The 20664-nt window shown below is 37.2% G+C and overlaps 1 protein-coding gene across 2 annotated transcripts in view; it reads right to left on the reverse strand.

Annotated features, from left to right (window-relative positions):
• The window catches only part of KHDRBS2 (KH RNA binding domain containing, signal transduction associated 2), a 535359-nt gene that overhangs the window by 46968 nt on the left and 467727 nt on the right, over positions 1-20664 (reverse strand). The gene's annotated exons all lie outside the window — the stretch shown is intronic.

Consider the following 20664-nt stretch of genomic DNA (forward strand, 5'->3'; position numbering starts at 1 on the left):
CTTAGTCTGTATCACTTTCTATCTGAGTAAGAATTTTCACATAACCTTAAATATTTCATGAATCAGATGGTGGTGTTTAATTATTGAACTCAGCATATTACTGAAGCAGGATTTACCTCAAATTTTGATTGATATAAGTGAACAAAATTCAGGAAATTCAAAACAGGTCTTTATTTTGAAAATACTATGGATAGATGTAAACAATCACGATAACCTGATGATCAATACGACTAAACAGATAAATATGACTAAACATGAGATTTCTGTCTCTCCTTTTAATAATAACTACAATTAAGACGGAAGCTATAAAATATAATATCCTGAAATTGTGCCACAACTCTCAGTAAAAACAGTGTAGTTGTTATTGTAAATAAAATTTTAAAAGACAGTAAGCAAGAAAGAATGAAAAAAAGAAGACAAATTGAGAAATGCAAAATAAAAACCTTTGGTTTTGTTGTGCGTGTCATACTCTTTATTTTATTAGTGAAGTAAGATAGTCTTATACAAAGAAATTTGCTTAGAAAACTGAGGGGAGAGAAGAGAGATACATTTTCAAAGAGAACACAATTCTCCAGAAGGTAAAAAAGCGGCTATATTTTTCAAACTTCGTAAATAAAATAAAGCTGTGTGGTAAGTTTGATTACCTGACTAAATTATTGCTAACAAAACTAATGCACATTTGTCACTGCAGAATGTATAAGCAAACCAGCAACCATAAATTCCAGTTATCAATCACTGTGAGTGATTTAGTTATATTTCCCTTTATGGCCATTGACTTGACTATAAACTCCATTTATTTATTTTGATTACCTCTTACCTCTGAATAAGGAACAAAAATTTACTAGTTTTTCTGTCTCTACAATTTTCATTGGTATATCCTTTCTATAATGTACTTCTATTCTACCCTGCCAACTCACAGCTTAATATCCTGAAAGTTTGTAAATCCATCTTGTGTTTATATATGTTTATTATTAATTTGTACATTTGAGATGCTGAGCTTTGCATTCAGGTTTCACATATACAAGTCAAGAGTACTACTAATGAACCATACCTCCTGCTCTCTTGTTCATAAATTTGAACAAAAATGTTATTTATGGGGATTAGAGAGATAGTACACGGTTAAGGCATTTGCCTAGCATGTGGTCAACACTGGTTTGATTTCCATCACTATATGAGCCACCCGCCACCACTTTGGGGACTGAGCACAGAGCCACAAATAAACTCAGAAAACAAAGAAAGAGAAAGTTGTTTTTTTATGTATTGACATGGTATATCCCTATAGACTGAAATGCAATGCTATACATAGGAGGAGGGGGTGGACAAATCAAGGGACATATCAATTGCAAGACTGTCTATCCTTATGAAGATCTGATAAAGATATATAAAAGCAAAACAAGTAAAAACATAGCTGTGTGAAAGAGCTATGTTATAAAGATAGAAATGCGTTATAAAGTTAGTGAATTGTGCCATAGTTGGTATACTTTCTGGACACTCCAACCATCATCCTGAAGTCTTCTCCAGAAGGACAGTCATCTTCTGTCCCTCACCTCAGAAGAAGTAGTTCTTCCCTCCCTTTGAATGGGTAACTAAGAAGACTGATGCTTCTAATCAACATAAGAATGGTTAAAAAAAAAAACCATTCTGGTGGAACCAGGGCAATATAGTAAGCAGTTGACCTGGTTTTGATCCCTGGCATTCCATGCAGTAACCTGTACACAGCAGGAGTGACCCCTGAAAACAGAGCCAAGAGTAAGCCAGAGCATTGCCCAGTGTCCACCCCCTCCCCGAAAAAAAAAAGTAAACAAAAAACCCAAAAACATTACTTTATTGCCTCTTCATTTCGCTTACCTTTTGTATAATGCTATTTGGTTTATATAGAAGGTTCTCTGAGTATAACTCAAATTTCTTCTCTTTATCCATTCATGATTTCTGTTCCATTATGGATTTGGGGAAAGGGAAGTTGGGTCAACCAGGCGATGCTCAGGGATTATTGCTGGCTCTGTGCTCAGGGATCACTCCCGGCAGTGCTTGAGGGACCATGTGTGGTACCAGGATCCAACTAGGGTTGGATGCATGCAAAGCAAGTGCTATAACCTGGATCCATCTCTCCACCCCAATTTCATAATACTTATGCCCTGTTTATTTAGATCTTTTATTATAGATTGAATCCAGATTTAAATACAGATCATTTTAAAATATTTCAACATATTAAAGGACCTATGTCTAAATATTTTCCCCAAACACCATATCTCTTTTAGCTTTCACATCTCTTATTTGGTGTTCTATTTTGTTATTAAATAATATCTTTAAGTTTTTTAAGGATTAACTTGTTATAGAATATTATTGCATATTTTATATAAAATCCTAATATATTTTATCATCATTGTTATAGAAAATGTAGAAAAATATCTACATTATAATTAATAGCAATTAATATCCACTAATGATCAAATGGTCACGGTCACGGTCCTCCTGTTGTTCATCCTTTGCTCAAGCGGGCCCAGTAACATCTCCATCGTGAGACTTATTACTGTGTTTGGCATACCGAATACGTCACGGGTAGCTTGCCAGGTTTTGCTGTGTGGGCGAGATACTCTGGGTAGCTTGCTGGGCTCTCTGAGAGGGGCAGAGGAATCAAATCTGGCTCAGCCAGGCCAATTGCATGCAGGCAAACACGCTACCCACTGTCCTATTGCTCCAGCCCAATGATCAAATACATGGATATAATTTACTTTTAGTTTTACATGTCATTCTGATTCTCCTTAAGTCACCAATTTCTTTCCTTCATTATTTTCCAATTAAAACAATTTCTAAACATCAAACTTTTATAGCCCTTAAAATATCAAAATATAATCATGATTAAAAATTGCTAATGTCACTGTCACTGTTCTCCCACTCTTGATGGATTTGCTTGAGAGGGCACCAGTGACATCTCCATTGAGAGACTTCTTGTTACTGTTTTTGACATATCGAATACACCACAGTTAGCTTGCCTGGCTTTGCCGAATGGGTGGGATACTCTCGGTATCTTGCTGGGCTCTCCAAGAGGGGCAGAGGAGTTGAACCTGGGTTGGCCACATGCAAAGCAAATGCCCTACGCACTGTGCTATCGCTCCAGCCCAGGATTATAATGTACATTAGTTAAATCTTTTTAGAAATAATATAGTTCTCCAAGTCCTTACTGCTTTTCATAGCTGACATTGCAAGTAATGGAGAGAAGTGTTTTTGGACTATCTTATATTCTGAATTTGTCTGCTTTTTTCTTATTACAGAAGAATGAAACATAGATTATATTGAGCATCTTCCTGACAACAATTTTTAAAATTTTATTTATTTATTATTTTTGATTTGGAGGCCATACCCGGCTAAGCTAAGGTTAGATTTTCCAGTTCCGAAAAATGTGACTCTATTTGTCTCTTTTCTAAAACTCTTCTAGTGAGATTTTGATCTTTTTCCTCCCTCCCTTTGAGTCATATGGAATGCTTCCTATTATATTTATAGACTTAATAAAAATATAAATTAATCTTCCAATTATTATATACAACAGAGTCTCCTGCCCCTGTGCCTGGCTGTCCTCACTGAGGCCTCTTGGAGGCGGGAGGGTTGAGTTTCTCTCCCCCACCCCCCCGCCCGCCCCGAGCAGAGCCCCAGCAGCTGAGGACCTCTGGAGCCAGCTACAGCCATGCTGGAACCACTCTACACACGTCCGGATGGGCCTCATTCATGAAAGAACTGGCAGAGGAACTCAGGCATGCAGTTCACAGGGCTAAGGTTTCCAAGCCTACTCGGATTGCAACTGGGCCTTCTCCAACCAGAGCCCCCATCTTCCAGTAGGTAGGCGTCACACCCACCAGCTGCCACCAGTATCAGGTTGGTCCCATCAACGGCCAAGACACAGAGACTATAAAACCCAGCTCCTGGAAGCCCATGGCCGCATTTGCGGCTATGCAACATCTTATTTTTTCCTTTGGAGAACCTGGCAGGCTACCAAAAGTATCCTGCCTGCACAGCAGAGTCTGGCAAACTTCCTGTGTCGTACTCAATATGCCAAATACCAGCAACAATGATAGGTCTCATTCTCCTAATCCTGAAAGAGCACTGAGATGGCTCTTTTAAAATCTCAGGGCTAGAAGAAGGAGACATTACTGGTGCCTGCTTGAGGAAATCGATGAACAACAGGATGATCGTGATTGTGATAATATACAACACTGAACTTCTGCTAACTGCACACACATTTAACAACTATTAAGATGTAGAGAGAAAATTTCTATGTCTGCAGGTAAAATTTAACTGTTTTCAGAACTTTTATATTTCATATCCCTTTTGGAAAAAGGAGATAATACCACAGTTGAAAATTTCATGAGTTAGGTAGTGCAGACCAATTTTCTATTCTGGCTATCTATCTGGGATTAATTCTATTTTCTACTCGTGTCCTTTTTCCAGTATCCAGGTAGTTGTTTCTCTTCCAAGATAAAAAAAAATATGACTTTATTTACATTTATTTCTTACTAAAACTTGGGTGCTAATATGTGTGTGTGTGCACGTGTACTAATATAAGTGTATGTGTTTTTATAAATAGAGAATGCCAAGAGGAATAACTGAAAAAGAGTCATGGAATCAATCTATGACTTGTCTTGCTCCATTTTTATTTTTAGTTTTCTTCCTAGGACAAGGGGCTAGCACGAAAGCTGAAGAGGGAGGCAGCTATATAGTCTCTAGCCCTTCAAACCTTTTCTGTTTCTTCTGTCTCCATCTGTTGAAATGCTACTAATTTTAAAGGTCATTTTACATTATATGACATTCAGGAAGCTTTTCCTGTTCTTACAAAGCTCTGAATTCTAGTAGCTTGTATCTTTTTTTTCTCAATAGTATTTAGATGGTCAAAAATGTGCCCTTATTTCCTCTAATTTTCTCTTTTGAGAACTGATGTTCCTGAAAAACAAGGCATGTCTTATAGTTGATCACATTTTTGATGCTTTATTGTCTTTACCATGGCATATTACTTTACTATGCTAAACATAATAAAACAGTGTCTCAATAAATTCACTATTTTTGACTCATATTGAGCTACTAAATTATCTCACTTGGTAGAAATATGAAATTATTCAAAACAAGCACAGATAAAAGAGAGCATTTTCAATTGATGAATATAGAGTAGTCCTCAATCTCTTTATAAACAATGTTACTATTTGGTCACTGGAAGACTCCAACAATACTTGTCCTTTTAAAAAAATTTCACAGCAAACACACAGGATTGAAATATTACTGGAAATCCATAATTTTACAAAGCTTATTATTCAGTGGCCCCTAGGTTATTGCAATTAGCTCTGAAAGAGAATATTACTGTGGGTTTGTGTAGCCGATACGTTTTTTAAAAGTGTTTCACATAAAATTATTTTTTTCCATAGGACAAGTTAAATCATCGTTGTGATGTTTTAAGAATTAATAAATATTTAATAATGAAAACATATACTTCTGAAAAAGCAGTATTGTCAAGAAATTCAAATTCAATGAATATTAATTAAACCATTATATCAAAATATGATCAAAACTCTGTAAATGACAATTCTTTTTCTGCTTTTGTTTTTATTGATCTGCCTTTGAAGAAGCATATCTTTTATTGCCGAAGCTATTTGCACATTTCTACTAAAAGGCAACATTTATTTATTTCTGCCTTTGGATCTTACCTATGACATACTCTCTCCTTCTCCCAAATTAACACTATTTTAAATGCTACTTAAATTGCGAAGGTCTCAAGGCAGGCTTCCTAAAGTAGTAATGGTTCCTTAGATAATTCAATAGCAATTAAAAAAATGTACATTTCCCATCAACAATGTCCCCAGTTTCCCTCCTGCCTCCATCCCACCTCTAATAGCAGGTAGTTGTCTGTCTGTCTGTCTCTCTCTCTCTCACTCTGTCTCTCTCTCACCTCTCTCTCCTTTTGGCTCTATGGTTTGTAATACGGATACTTAAAGGAGATCTACTTCCAAACACTCAGTTCCTGTTCAAGGTGATCATTTCCAATATTATTGTCCTTCTGGTCCCTTCTCTATGCTAACTGCCCTTCGTCCCATACAAACTAGTGGCAAGCAATGACCAGTTCTCCTTGCATGAAAAGTTTTAACTTTATTTTCTTCTAGCTGAAGACACATGAATTACATTTTTTTTTGGGGGGTGGGGGCCGGAGGGTCTCAGAATCCAGAGGATCATTCCAGGTGATTCTTGGCCTTCCCGGCCAGCAGTTCAATTCCAGGTGCTGAGGCTATGGGGCTGCTCGGTATCTCAGGTGTGGCTGTGATCAGAGGGATTCCATGGTACACCTAGTGATGCTTGGGAGCTAATGTGGTTCTGGGTACTAATCCAGGAACTAACACCTGTACCATCTACTGAGCTCCTGATCTGGCACTCTGTGACAAAAAAGATAATGCCCAAGAATTCTCATGTATTTGGGGACAGGTTTGCAGTTCAGTAGCAAAATGCTTGTCACATATGCACGAGGCCTGGGTTAGATCCTTCGAGCCACCAAAATCAAACAGAAAAAAATTCATTTATTTCTGAACACAATCACGAAGAATGTCTTCTCCTCTATTTTGAATTTCTCCACATTTATAAAATTATCTGTCCCTAGATTTCTGTTCTTTGGGCAAATAAGAAACAAATTCTTGAAGTACCTTGAAATACAATTTTGACTGTGTTCTGGGTGTTTAAACGTTTTCTACAATTTATTTTGGGCATATTGTAAAGAGTAGGCATGGCATGAAGAAGATCTCAGAAATAAAAAATAAAGATATCAGTTATCAAAACAAAGGAGACACAGAAATAGCTATATGAAAAGTTCATAGCAGTACACGCTTATAGCAGGAAATAAAGGAAACAAATGTATAATCTAAATTCATATTTTCAGGACTGGAAAAAAGAACAGCAAGGTAAGTAGAAGGAGGGAAAGAATATTTAGAACAGCAAACAAAATGGGATCAATGAAACCAAGAGCTGGCTCTTTGAAAAAATATACCAGTTTGGCAGTCCTTTAGCTAGACTCATTAGAAAAAAATATTAAAAAACTTAATAAATAGGATCAGAAGTAACAGGAGAAATTGCATCAGATATCACAGAAATATAAAAAACCCTAAGAGACTACTATGAACAACTTTAAGCCACTCAATTGACCAACTGAGAAGAAGTGGATGAAATTATAAAATTTTATAACCTCTCAAGATTAAATCAGGAAGAAATAGAAAACCTCAACAAGCCAATTACAAGAAAGGAAATGGAAACCATAATCAAAAATCCCTCCAAAAAAAAAAAAGCCCAGGTATAGATTTCTTCTAGATTTCTCATGACTCAGAGAAGGGAATCATCACATTTACCAGTTGGCAGTCTATCTCAACCAGATATTATATTCTTCATTCTTATTATCTCAGAATTTGTTTTCCCTTCCCTTCTAATTTTCTTCTGGTTGTGAAGTCTGGGACGGGACACAACTCAAGACAGGGCTCTCACACTTAATTATGACGCTTGCACACTGGCTGGAGTGTTTGCAAATATGCTTGCCAGGGGTTAACATACTTGAGTTGTGATGCCCATGGACATTTTGGTGGCAGTCCTCCACAGGGGTTGCAAGCTTTGCTCTGTGGCACAAGGGATCATAAAAAGAAGAATCACCGGCATGGTTACAAGTCATGAGGTCCATGCTGAGGACTGAACTTGTTGCCTCATACTTGCAAGTCACCCACTCTATCACTGAGCGTTCCCCATTTCCTCTCTGACATACTTCAGAATATAGATGTTTGCAAAGTATACTGGTGGGTCAGCTTGTGAAATGATTGTTGAATCAATGTACCTAGTTAAAAAGTCGAATTTCTGACTAAGTCAATTATTTATAACAAGCAGTACAAAATAAATTACTTGGAGGCAGGAGCAATAGCACAATGAATAGGGCGTTTGCCTTGCACATGGCTGACCCGGGGTTCGATTTCAGGCATCCCATATGGTCCCCTGAGCGCTGCCTGGGGTAATTCCTGAGGACAGAGCCAGGAGTAACCCCTGTGTATCGCTTGGTGTGACCCAAAAAGCAAATAAATAAATAAATAAATAACTTAGCATCTGGAGCTGGAGCAATAGCACAGTGGTAGGGCGTTTGCCTTGCATGCAGCTGGCCTGGCTGAGCAAGGTTTGATTCCTCCATCCCTCTCAGAGAGCCCAGCAAGCTACCAGGAGCATCTCGCCTGCATGGCAAAGCCTGGGAAGCTACCTGTGATGTATTCGATATGCCAAACACAGTAACAGACGTCTCACAATGGAGATGTTACTGGGCCCACTTGAGCAAATCAATGAACAATGGGAGGACAGTGCTACTTAGCATCTGCCTTTTGGGCAGGCTTGGGTGGTGGTGGGAAAACTTGAAATAACGGTGAGGGGAAGGTGTAATGCTGGTGGGATTGGTGTTGAAATTTTGAATGTAATTAATTACTGTGACCAAGTCCTTGGAAATTAAAAAAAAAAGTTGAATTTGGGGCCAGAGCGATAGCACAGCGGGTAGGGCGTCTGCCTTGCATGCGGGCAACCTGGGTTTGATCCCTGGCATCCCATATGGTCCCCCAAGCACCGCCAGGAGTAATTCCTGAGTGCAGAGCCAGAAATAATCCCTGAGCATAGCTGGGTGTGACCCAAAAAAGAAAAAAATTGAATTTCACAAAATTTTCATTTTTAGGTCAAATATATTTATATATGTTTATATAGGTATATATACATACACATATGTATGAAACACTATCACTGTTAGCAACTGCAAACTGCATATGCTTCTGTCAACGAAAGGGGAACAATTCTACCTTGTGAAATTAGCCATCTATTGTAGTTTCCAGAAGAAAAACATTTAGAAATTCATATATTATTATGATTGTGTTATGCACTCCTACTTCCATCAAAGACTTTTACATTGAACAGGCATGGGTGTAAGAGTTAGTAGTCATTTTGATTGAGGATTTTATTTTCTATAAAAGGTCAGCAGGTGTTAAACAAAATAAAAAGAAATAATGTGGACATTTCTAATACAATTCAGAGGGAAAAAACTAAAATCAGGTATACACTCAAGAATAATAAAATATTCTAGATTTAGGCAATTTAATTCTGAGGGTCAAACTCATTAACTTGTCACCACATGTTATAACATTAGGTACAAATGCAATTTTCAATTGACCTTCAGTATATTTAATAAGCCAGGTTGAAACTTAAATGCATCTTTCTTTCTGGGATGTGGCTAATTCTTATGAACTTATGTTTCTCAAAAATAATGAGCTAAATAACAAAATACACAATGTATTCATTTGTAAATGCTTTATTTTGCATGAAACATAACAATCAACATTAAAAATATATATCAATTGTCTATATTAAAACAACACTAATATGAAGTGTTTATGTTTGCACAGTAAATAAAAAGATGTAAATGATCAGTAATGTCTGTGCTTAATCTTAAATTATTTATACTTTCTCATTTTTTCTTATTTTTCTGTGAATACATACATGCTTTTTGTCATACATTCTCTGTTGGATTCTGTAAAGTTTAATTTCCTAAAAATTAGACACGTGGCAGTCAGAGACAATAAGGCACTTGCATGGAAAGCACCTGACGCAGGTTCAATTCCAGCACTATGTATGGTCTCTGAGCCCTGCAAGAATCTTGGTGATCTTTGAGTGCAAAGCTAGGAGTAAACCCTACGCACAGCATTTTAGTGATTAACTCTCAATGTGCAGTTTTCATTGCTGGTGAAATAGCTGAGTTAAAGGTGAATTTTCTATTCAAAAGCACCTAAGTCATGATGGTACACAACATCATTGGGGAGTTTCTTTACCTAGCAAGCTTGCTGTTCTGAAGAAGGACTTGAATTTTTGGGAAAACATTTTTTTTTTTGGTGGAAATAAGATACGAAAGTCTCTAATAAGAAAAAAAAAGATACTATCACATCTTCATCCTTTATGGTCTGTAGCTATTAAATATTTTTCATATATTTGCTCATTCATTACAAAAGGTAAGTAAGTATAACAACAAAGTCTCCAATGGAGACCTTACTGGGTCCTCTCGAGCAAATCGATGAACAATGGGAGGACAGTGACAGTGACATTACAAAAGGTAGGAATTTCTTATTACTGAGATCCAGTTTTAGAAAGTAAAAACACCCAAAGAACCACAAAAATGATTCCTTACAGCCATGCATATGAATATTCTAAACTGTGAAAGTGATCTGTGTGAATGCTAATTCTAACTTGTAAATCTTCCCAGGAATGAAATGTTACATATTATAAGGCAAGAAGAGAAGCTAAAGATGAAATAAATAGTTATTTGCTGACAGTGAAATATGTAGCATCTGAGAACTGTGAACAAAATTCAAGTTCATGCACACACAAGTATGTTTTGTGAGACCAGAGTACCGACGAATAAACCACTTAGATATCCAGCATTTCATTCAAAAAATAAACCAACCTTATAAAATATATGTTGTATCCTTATATCCATTTTACAGGTTAGGAAACAGTTTCATGTAGATGTAAAATCAGCAGGTGGTCTGGCTAGAATTCAAGATTAGTTTCTGACACTGCCTAGTGCTAAATTAAATGAATTCACAAGACTATTTTTAAATCACTTTTCAAATGTACTTTTTAAAATGTAAATAGTCATTTGAGGTTTGTTTAAGATGTGTACTGGGGAAAGAAAGTCATTTGGAATTAATAATTTTCTTTATGAATCGCTGGAGCGATAGCACAGCGGGTAGGGCATTCGCCTTACAAGCGGCCAACATGGCCGACCCGAGTTCGATTCCTCCGCCCCTCTCGGAGAGCCCGGCAAGCTACCGAGAGTATTCGATATGCCAGACACAGTAACAACAAAGTCTCCAATGGAGACGTTACTGGGCCCGCTCGAGCAAATCGACGATCAACGGGAAGGCCTTTACCTTTACCTTTACCTTTTTATGTATTTTATTTATGGGGGCTGAAGTCATAGCACAGTGGGTAGGGCGTTTGGACCTGCACGCAGCCGACCTGGCCAACTCAGGTTTGATTTCACTGCCCCTCTCGGAGAGCCTGGCAAGCTACCGAGAATATCTCGCCTGCATGGCAAAGCCTGGCAAGCTACCCGTGATATACTCGATATGACATATACAGTAACAAGTCTCACAATGTTACTGGGCCCACTCAAGCAAATAGATGAATGACGGGAGGACAGTGACCGTGACAGATTTTACTTATATACTTATGTATGTATGTATTTAGTTAGTTTGACTTTTTTGGCTTTTTGAGTCACACCCAGAGATGCTTAGAGGTTAGTTCTGTCTCTGTATTCAGTAACTACTCCTGGTGTTGCTCAAGGGACCATATGGGATGTCAGGGGTCGAACCCAGATTGGCCGCATGCAAGGCAAACACCTTACCCATTGTACTATCACTCCGGCCCCCTTTACGCATTTTAAAATGCTTTTTTCTTAAGTCATCATATTTTAAAAACTCTAATACAGCCTCCCGATTTTAACATACTTCTCAGTTACTGATGTTTCACAAATGCAGGTATAAGTCACGAATGCCCGACATTAAAAACAAGGGAACTGAAGATTCACAGAAAGACAATCAAGGTTTCACCCAATCTATGGCAGTTTCTCCTGTCTCACACCTCAAGAGGCAGTGCTCTTGGGGCTAACTAGGATGTTTATACTCTCCTGGACTATATGACAGAAGAGTAATTAAAAAAAAACCCTAGAAATCTTAGAGCAAGTGGGGAAACGCTATTCCCCACACTTTGGGGAAACACTATTTCATCCCTCCGTGTTTCCGTTATGTGAAGTAGTCTTGAGAAAAATCAGCATTTTCTATTGGTGAACCCAGCCAGAAAGAAAACAGGTTCATGGCAGATTTTTTCTCCCAACACAAGATGCAAAATGTGTGAATTCTAGGAGTTGCTGAATAACAAGTTACAGTACTGAAGAAGGAGTGTTATAAACCATTGTCTCATGTATTTAATATCTAACAGATTGGCCAACAGAAGATAGTTTGTGACTTTAATTTTTTTCTCTTCAGCAAAATTAAAAAAAATTGAATAACGCAAGATAGAGCATTGCAAAATTATTCATGATTGTGTATCAATCATCAATCATACAATCTCCCAATACCCATCAATTCCCAACACCATTGTCCCCAGTTTCCCTCCCACCCCTCAAGCCACTCCTCACCCCAGCCTGCTGCCTTCACGGCAAGAACCTCTTTTCTCTCATTCTCTTTCTCTTTCTCTCTCTCATTTTTGGCATTATGATTTGCAATACAGATGCTGAAAGGTTATCCTTGTATAGCCTTTTACCTGCTTTCAAGACTTAGTTTTTGTCCACAGTGACTATTTCCAACAAGTACTATCATAGTGGATCCTCTTCTATCTTAACTACTGTCCATCTTCCACACCATTGAACAACCATTGACCAGTCCTTCTAGTTCGTTTTCCCTCTCTTCAGCAATATTTAAAGGGTTTTCTCCTATTTAGATCTGCATTCTTTTTCTCTCATAGATTTCTGTTTTCCATACAGGGTGGTACAATTCACAAATCCATTTCTATTCACAAGAGACACTGCTAATTTTCACACACTTCCTTTTAAAGCACACATATTTATACATGCATATGTGTTTTTTTCCCCAATAATGATCCATTGTTCCTGTAGAATATAACCTTTTCTACTATGTTTTCAAATATGCTTTCCTCTACTAGAAAGAATGGCTTATTTTCCAATGTTTGATAAGTCTTAAACTTTATCTAGTCATATTTTTCATGACCAGTAACATTTGATGTGATTTAAGTTTTTTAGGTGATTCATCCCATGATCATGATTAAGATCATGACACCTATATTGACTTTCTCCTAAAATTATACAACAAAATAAAGTACATCATAAATAATAGGTTAATAAAAAATTGACTGAAGTGAGGACAGAGAGAGTGAGTAGAGGCTATTCAGCAAATGCTGAATCTATTGTACAAATTGGGTTCCCTGTAATGTTTTAGGTATTTAAAAATTATGAGGTAGAAATTAGAAATATATACATATTTTAAAGATTGTTTTCCAGAGAGTACCTCACTTCCATTTTCTTCCTCCTCCAAAGGCATTTTCATAAATGCCTTTATTTCAGAAATCAAACAGCAATTTTTTCAATCCAGCTAATGAACAGACTATCACTGATTCAACTGGAAGTTACCAGTTATATATATTAATGACTGCTAGTTGGCTAATGGGTTCTTATAAATATGCTAATGCCTTAAATACTTCTCATTGTAGGCATTTTTTACTACTTAAGCATAGAGCCCAAAGCAAATACTTCCAAAATCAGTGGTAAACGTCTCTGAGGACTTCCAAGTCACTTAATAGAAGAAGACAGGTAAAACTGTAAATGCTGTCATGGCTTAAGAACAAGATCAAGTTTTAGAAGACAACTCATTTTTTATCACACCTAAGTACCAAAAGGTTAAAGATGAATAGAAGGGCACTGGCATATCTTAATAAACTTCTAATTATCAGAATCCACTGGGCTGACTACACAAGGGAGAATTTTCTTTTTAAGGACCTTTTCACATATAATTACCTGTAGTAACTGTAATGCGTTGAGGTTGCTATTGTGTATTTTACATTGTATTTTATATTCCTATTTCAGGCTATGGGAAATAGGAAACCAGTCTATTATTTGTTAACATGATTTGAACTGATCTGATTCAAGAACTAAAAAAATCACAAAAACTCAACATTCTATAATTACTCTCACCACACTTCATGGTAATATGACTTTGGAAATGGGAACTTTGTAATTTCTTTTAAACGGTATGATAACATAAAATATCATTTTAATTTTATCAATTTTTCTTCTCCAAAAGTATTTGAGTAATGACACTAACATTTTAAAAATAGCATGTAATTCATAAGCCTATAATTTATAATAATAAGTTTTTATATTTGTTTTACACAACTGTCACTTCTTAATAAATCACTCATCAGAGAAATGTGTATCGAAATTAAACATTTCCACATAAGGCAGGTAAATAATCCCTGTTTTCCTGTTATCTATGATGTGATAAAACACATAATAAAAATACATTTTTTATCCTGGAAGCAAATTATTTGTAATCTTTTCATTTTTCTTAAGACTAGAAAGATATTAAGCAAAGTACCCTAATTTTCATAACTAGCCTTTGAAACTCAGTGAAAAACATAAGTTGTTCTCTGAAAATTGATTTTGATCTTAGTTATGTTCACGTAGCCAGCTGTATTTTTCTGGAAAGTTTTGTTTTGTAGTACGTATTTTCATGGAGAAGACATATTCATAGAGAAGACATCACAATTCAACTTATCTAAGTTACTAATAAAAACATTGTAAGTGGTTTGAGTAGTCAGAGGTTTTACTGATGAATTCGGCATTAATATAATCTTATATATCATCATCATCATCGTTATTATTTTGATAGTGCCACATCCATCTGTTCTCAGGGCTTATACCTGACTCTTTACTCAGGATATATGTTTGTGGGCTCAAGGAACCATATGGGAAGCTGGGGAGACAATCTGGGTTGGCTGCGTGCAAGACAGATAGCACCATTCTCACTGGTGCTGTGAGATATTCATGCATTGCTCTGGCTTCCATACATTCTACTTTTTAAACTATTTTATTTCACTCAGGTTAAGAGATCTTTATAAAAATGTATTAAGACTGGCTCAGGGTCTCCTCAGGGCTGAGCATTTAGGATGACCTTTGGAGGACAATTTTATTATAAAATCAGTATCTATCTTCACTATAAGCAAACTATCTACAATTAAGTTTTACATAGATTTTCTTTATTAGGATGACTTTAACCTAAATGATCTGAATATATGTTGTACATTAATACTTTATGAAACATGCTCACATATTATAACTATTGTAAATAACTTGGGCTAAAGCATGTCTATATAAGGAAACCCACTTTTCAAAGGATAATTCCAGTTGCCATATTATTATAACTGTTCATTTTACCTATGGCAATCTATTTTTTTTTGTGCTTTTTGGGTCAGACCCGGAAATGCATAGGGGTTACTCCTGGCTCTGCACTCAGGAGTTACCCCTGGCGGTGCTCAGGGGACCAGATGGGATTCTGGGAATCGAACCCGGGTTGGCCACGTGCAAGGCAAACACCCTACCTGCTGTGCTATCTCTCCAGCCCCGGCAATCTATTTCTAAATTTAGCATTGAGGAGGCTTATAACATTAGAATAGCTTGTTTTATTTCATACTTGAGGCTTCACATATACTAGTGCAATGTTATCCAATAAATCTTGCTGTCATGCTAGATAAATATTTTCTATATTGTATGGTTCAATGGTACTAACTAGTAAGATGTGACTTATTGAGTATACAGAGTGGCCAGTGGAAATGAGGAGTGGATATTTAATGTTACTGAATTATACTAATTTTATACTGTTTTACATTTTTATTGTTATTTTTGTCTGGTTTTGGCTTTTAAGAGGCATCAGTGGTTTACACCTAGCTCTGCATTCAGGGATCACTCCTGGCAGTACAAAGGGGACTATATGGGATGCCGGGATATATCCCAGATTAGCCATAAGCAAGACAAGTGCCTTAATCACTGTAACATCTCTCCAGCCCTGATTTAATTAATTTTAAACTTAGGTAGACACATATGGGCTGAAGCCATAGCACAGTGGATAGGTCATAGGTCATAGCCATGCACGCAGCTACCACGGCTGACCTGAGTTTCATTCCTCTGCTCCTCTTGGAGAGCCAGGCAAGCTACCGAGAGTATCTCGCCCACATGGAAAGCCTGGCAAGCTCCCTAGGGCGTATTGGATATGCCAAATACAGTAACAACAAGTCTCAAATGTTACTGGGCCCGCTGGAGCAAATAGATGAACAAAGGGAGGACAGTGCTACAGTACAGTGCTACAGGTAGACAGAGGTAACTGCTAGTTCCCATTTGGACACTGAAACACTAGTGAATAAATAAGTACATATTAAAATACTAAGATGTGCAGAAATTCATGTAATATCTGTTTTCTTTTTCAGTTCATACTTAACCAATGAGAGAGAAAAAGTCAAAGGACATGAATTTTATAAACGCCATTTTGATAGCAAAAAGATTTTCTTTTTTCAATATGACATCCATTTCCTCTTTATCTTTTTCTGATCCACTGTAGAAATTACCTTCAATTTTCTCTTTTGTAATTTTGAGTGATTTTGCTTCACAATGAAAGAGAAGGTCTGAGAGCCTGAAGAGTATTTTCTATAGACTCACTTCTTTGAAAGTATTCAAAAATAAAATAAACCATTAATGACATAATAATCTTTGATAGGTCTAAGAAAATTTAAAATGCAAACATCCCAACAAAAGTAGACAGTAATGAGTTTAGAAAAAAAAATGAGAAACACTGCTTCATACTGCACTTCTTATAACCATTTAAAAATAAACAAAACAAAAGCAAAACAGACACACATTCCAAATCTTAGATGACATGAAGACTTTGTTAAAGTCAAATCTTAACTTATCATTAATGCTAATTACTTATTGTTTCTTTAGAATACTAGAATGACCTCTGTGTTTTATGCTTAGGGAGGCTTTCAACACTCGGAAAATTGAAAACAAAGTTATGAGACTACTGTGTGGAAAGGGTAGAATATACCAGAAATACTTCATGTGATTGTGTCCATTTAAAAAATAATAACAGCAAAATAGTATTTTTGCAACAGGGGTTTTTAACTATGGGAAGAAGAAATAGGAATTGAAAAGAACATCTCAAGTGATAAGAGGTCATCTTTTGAAAGTCAGAGATTTAGTACAATTTCAGCTCAATGAATAAGAGCTACTTTTGTTCTTAAAAAAAGTGACACGCTGCAGGCGTCCTCTCGGACCCTGGGCTGCCCACCCTCCCAGAGCAACTTCCTGTTTGTCCCCAATGCGGTGGCTAGTTTCCTTCCTCTCCCAGGTACCTGGAGGGGGCGTGGCCTCTGGAGAAGTGGGTGTGGCCTCCGCAGAAGTGGGCGTGGCCTGTTTGGGGGTCAAACCCAATTATTTTATGCTTACCCAGCAAGCTGGTGTCACGTATCAGTCTCCATAAGACCACAACAACATGAAGAAACAGCACAAATCCTTACCACGAGGAGAGGATGATGAAAAAATCCAGAAGCTTCAACAGGCATTACTCACAAATGTGAGCTCTCCAATAAAGAATTCAGAGATGAACTACTGAAGATGTTCAAAGAACTCAAAGAAACGGTGGGACAAATATTCAGTAAATTAAAGGAAGGCATGATAGATACAACGGACTGGACAATCGAGAAATTACAGGAAGAAATGACAGCAGAAATTGAAAAGCTATGCACAGAAATGTCACGAATAAAGGATTCGGTAGATGAGATAAAAAACTCAGAGTGTGTCCTCAACAGTAGTATGACTACAGCTGAAGACAGAATCAGTGAGCTGAAAGATGAGCTGCAGGAAGCCTACAGGCAACAGCAAACAATGGCAAGAGATCTCAAAATAGCTCTAGGTCGAATCAGAGTCCTAGGGGGTGATTTTAAGAGGAACAACATTAGAATCATTGGAGTACCAAAAGGTCAGGGAAGCAATTCCAATGAAAAAGTCACAGTTAAAGAAATCACTGCTGAAAAGTTCCCAGAGCTGGACAATGCAGGCATCCAGATTAAAGGAGCCTGAAGAGTGCCAACTAAAAGAGACCTTAAAAAAAAAAACACTCCAAGACATATCATAGAATGATGGATGCCACGGATAGAGACACAATACTACAAGGAGCAAGGTCAAAGAAGGAGATCACATACAAAGGAGCACCCCTTAGATTCACAGCAGACCTATCAGAGGAAACCATCCAAGTCTGAAGGCAATGGTGGGATATAGTGAAAAAACTCACTGAAATGTACACTTCACCAAGAATACTTTATCTGGCTAAACTCTCACTCAAACTTGAAGGGATAGTACACTGTTTTGTGAATAAACAACAGCTCAGGAACTTCATAGACTCAAAACCAAACTTAAAAGAAAGGCTAAAGGGACTACTGAAAGACGAGACAAACCCCTATAACTACAACAAACCCTTATAGAAAGATGACACAAAACCCATGACAATAATTTCTCTCAATGTCAATGGTCCCAATTCACCCATTAAGAGACACAGAGTGGCAAAATGGATACAGAGACAGAATCCAACATTCTGCTCCCTACAAGAAACACATCTGAACAGTCAGAACAAACACAGACTCAAAGTCAAAGGATGGAAAACAATCCTGCAAGCAAACAACCTCCTCAAAAAAGCTGGGGTGGCCTTACTCATATGGGACAACCTAGATTTCAAGTTGAAAAAGATTAGAAGGGACAGTGAAGGGCATTTTTTATAAAGAAGGGATATGTAAAGCAGGAAGAAATAACACTCCTAAACATATACGCACCCAATGAGGGACCAGTCGAATACTTACAACAACTGCTAACAGACCTTAAGAAGGACATTACGAGTAATGCAATAGCAGTTGAAGACTTCAACATCGCCTTATCACCTCTGGATACATCAAGAAGATTAAAACTCAGCAAGGAAATAATGGCTCCGAAGTAAGGAATAGAAGAGAGAGGGCTAATAGATATATACAGGACTTTATATATCCCAAAATAAGAATACACATTATTTTCCAGTGCAAATGGAACATTTTCTAGCATAGATCATGTGCTGGGCCACAAGCATACCTCAACAGATTCAGGAAGATAGACATTGTCTCAACTATCTTTTCAGACCACGATGCACTGAAGATAGAAGTTAATCATGTGCAAACACAGAAAACCAAATCAAATGCCTGGAAATTAAACAACTCAGTGTTGAACAATGAGTGGGTTAGGAAAGAAATCCAGGAAGAAATCAAAAGATACCTGGAAACAAATGAGAAAGAAGACACAAGCTACCAAAACCAGTGGGACTCAGCTAAATTCATGTTAAGAGGAAAATTTATAGCTCTGCAAGCATTTCTCAGGAAGGAAGAAAGGGCCCACATAAACAACCTGACTTCACAGCTCAAGATCTTAGAAAAGGACCAATAAAAGGAGCCCAAACCAGGCAGAAGGAAAGAGATCATAAAGCTTGGAGCACAAATCAACGACATGGAAACCCAAAAAACAATACGAAAGCTCAATGAACCAAGAGCTGTTTCTTCGACAAAATAAAATTGATAACCCACAAGCAAAACTCACAAAGAAATAGAGAGGAAGCTAATAAACTGAATCAGAAATGAAAAGGGGGATATCAAATGGAAACCAAAGAAATTCAGAAGATCATCAGAGACTACTTTGAAAGTCTGTATGCCACAAAACAAGAGAACCTAGAAGAAATGAAGAAATTCCTGGATTTCTATAATCTCCCAAAGTTGAACCAAAAAGATTTGGAATACCTGAATAGACCTATTAATATCGAGGAAATTGAAACTGTAATCAAAAGTCTTCCCAAAAACAAGAGCCCAGGTCCAGATGGATTCACCTTTGAATTTTTCAAAACATTTAAAGAGGACCTATTGCCAGTTCTTCTCAAGCCTTTCCAGAAAATTGAAGAAACAGAAACTCTCCCAAACAGTTTCTATGAGGCTCATATCTCTCTAATACCAAAAGGAATCAATGACACCACAATAAAAGAAAACTACAGGCCGATATCCCTGATGAACACAGATGCAAAGATTCTAGACAAAATATTAGCAAACAGAATTCAACAAATCATCAAAAAGATTATATATCTTGACCAAGTGAGATTCATATCAGGGATGCAAGGATGGTTTAACATTTGGAAATCAATCAACATAATCTATCATATCAACAAAAGAAAAGATAAAAACATATGATCATATCAATAGATGCAGAGAAAGCATTTGACAAGATCCAGCACCCATTTATGATGAAAAGCCTTGCCAAAATGGGGATAGAAGGGACTTTCCTCAATATAGTTAAAGTCATCTACCAGAAGCCTATGGCAAGCATCATCCTCAATGGGGAAAAACTGAGACACTTCCCACAAAGATCAGGGATGAGAAAAGGATGCTCACTCTCTCCACTGCTGTTCAATATAGTACTGGAAGTATTAGCAATAGCGGTTAGGGACTGTTTCACTGTAGTATTGTCCTCCCCTTGTTCATTGATTTGCTTGAGTGGGCACCAGTAACGTCTCACAACAAATTGTGAGACGTGTTGTTACAGTTTTTGGCATATCAAATATGTCATGGGGATCTTGCCAGTCTTTGCCTTGCGCTCAAGATACTCTTAGTAGCTTGCCGGGCTCTCTGAGAGGGGCAGAGGAATCGAACCCGAGTCAGCTGTGTGCAAGGCAAACACCTTACCCACTGTGCTATTGCTATTGCTCCAGTCCAGTGGTTAGGCAAGAAAAAGATATTAAGTGCAGTCAGGTAAGGAAAGGAAGAAATCAAGCTCTCACTATTTGTAAACTATATGATACCCTAAAACCTGTACCAAGAAACTTCTAGAAACTTGTATAGTCATATTGCAGGCTATAAAATCAATACCCAAAAGTCCATAACTTTCCTACATGCAAATAATGAGAGAGAAGAAAGTGACATAGAAAATCTCGTTCATAATCGTGCCTCAGAATATCAAAT

Source organism: Sorex fumeus, unplaced genomic scaffold (genome assembly GCF_029834395.1).
Source record: "Sorex fumeus unplaced genomic scaffold, SorFum_2.1 ptg000124l, whole genome shotgun sequence".
Taxonomy (NCBI): domain Eukaryota; kingdom Metazoa; phylum Chordata; class Mammalia; order Eulipotyphla; family Soricidae; genus Sorex; species Sorex fumeus.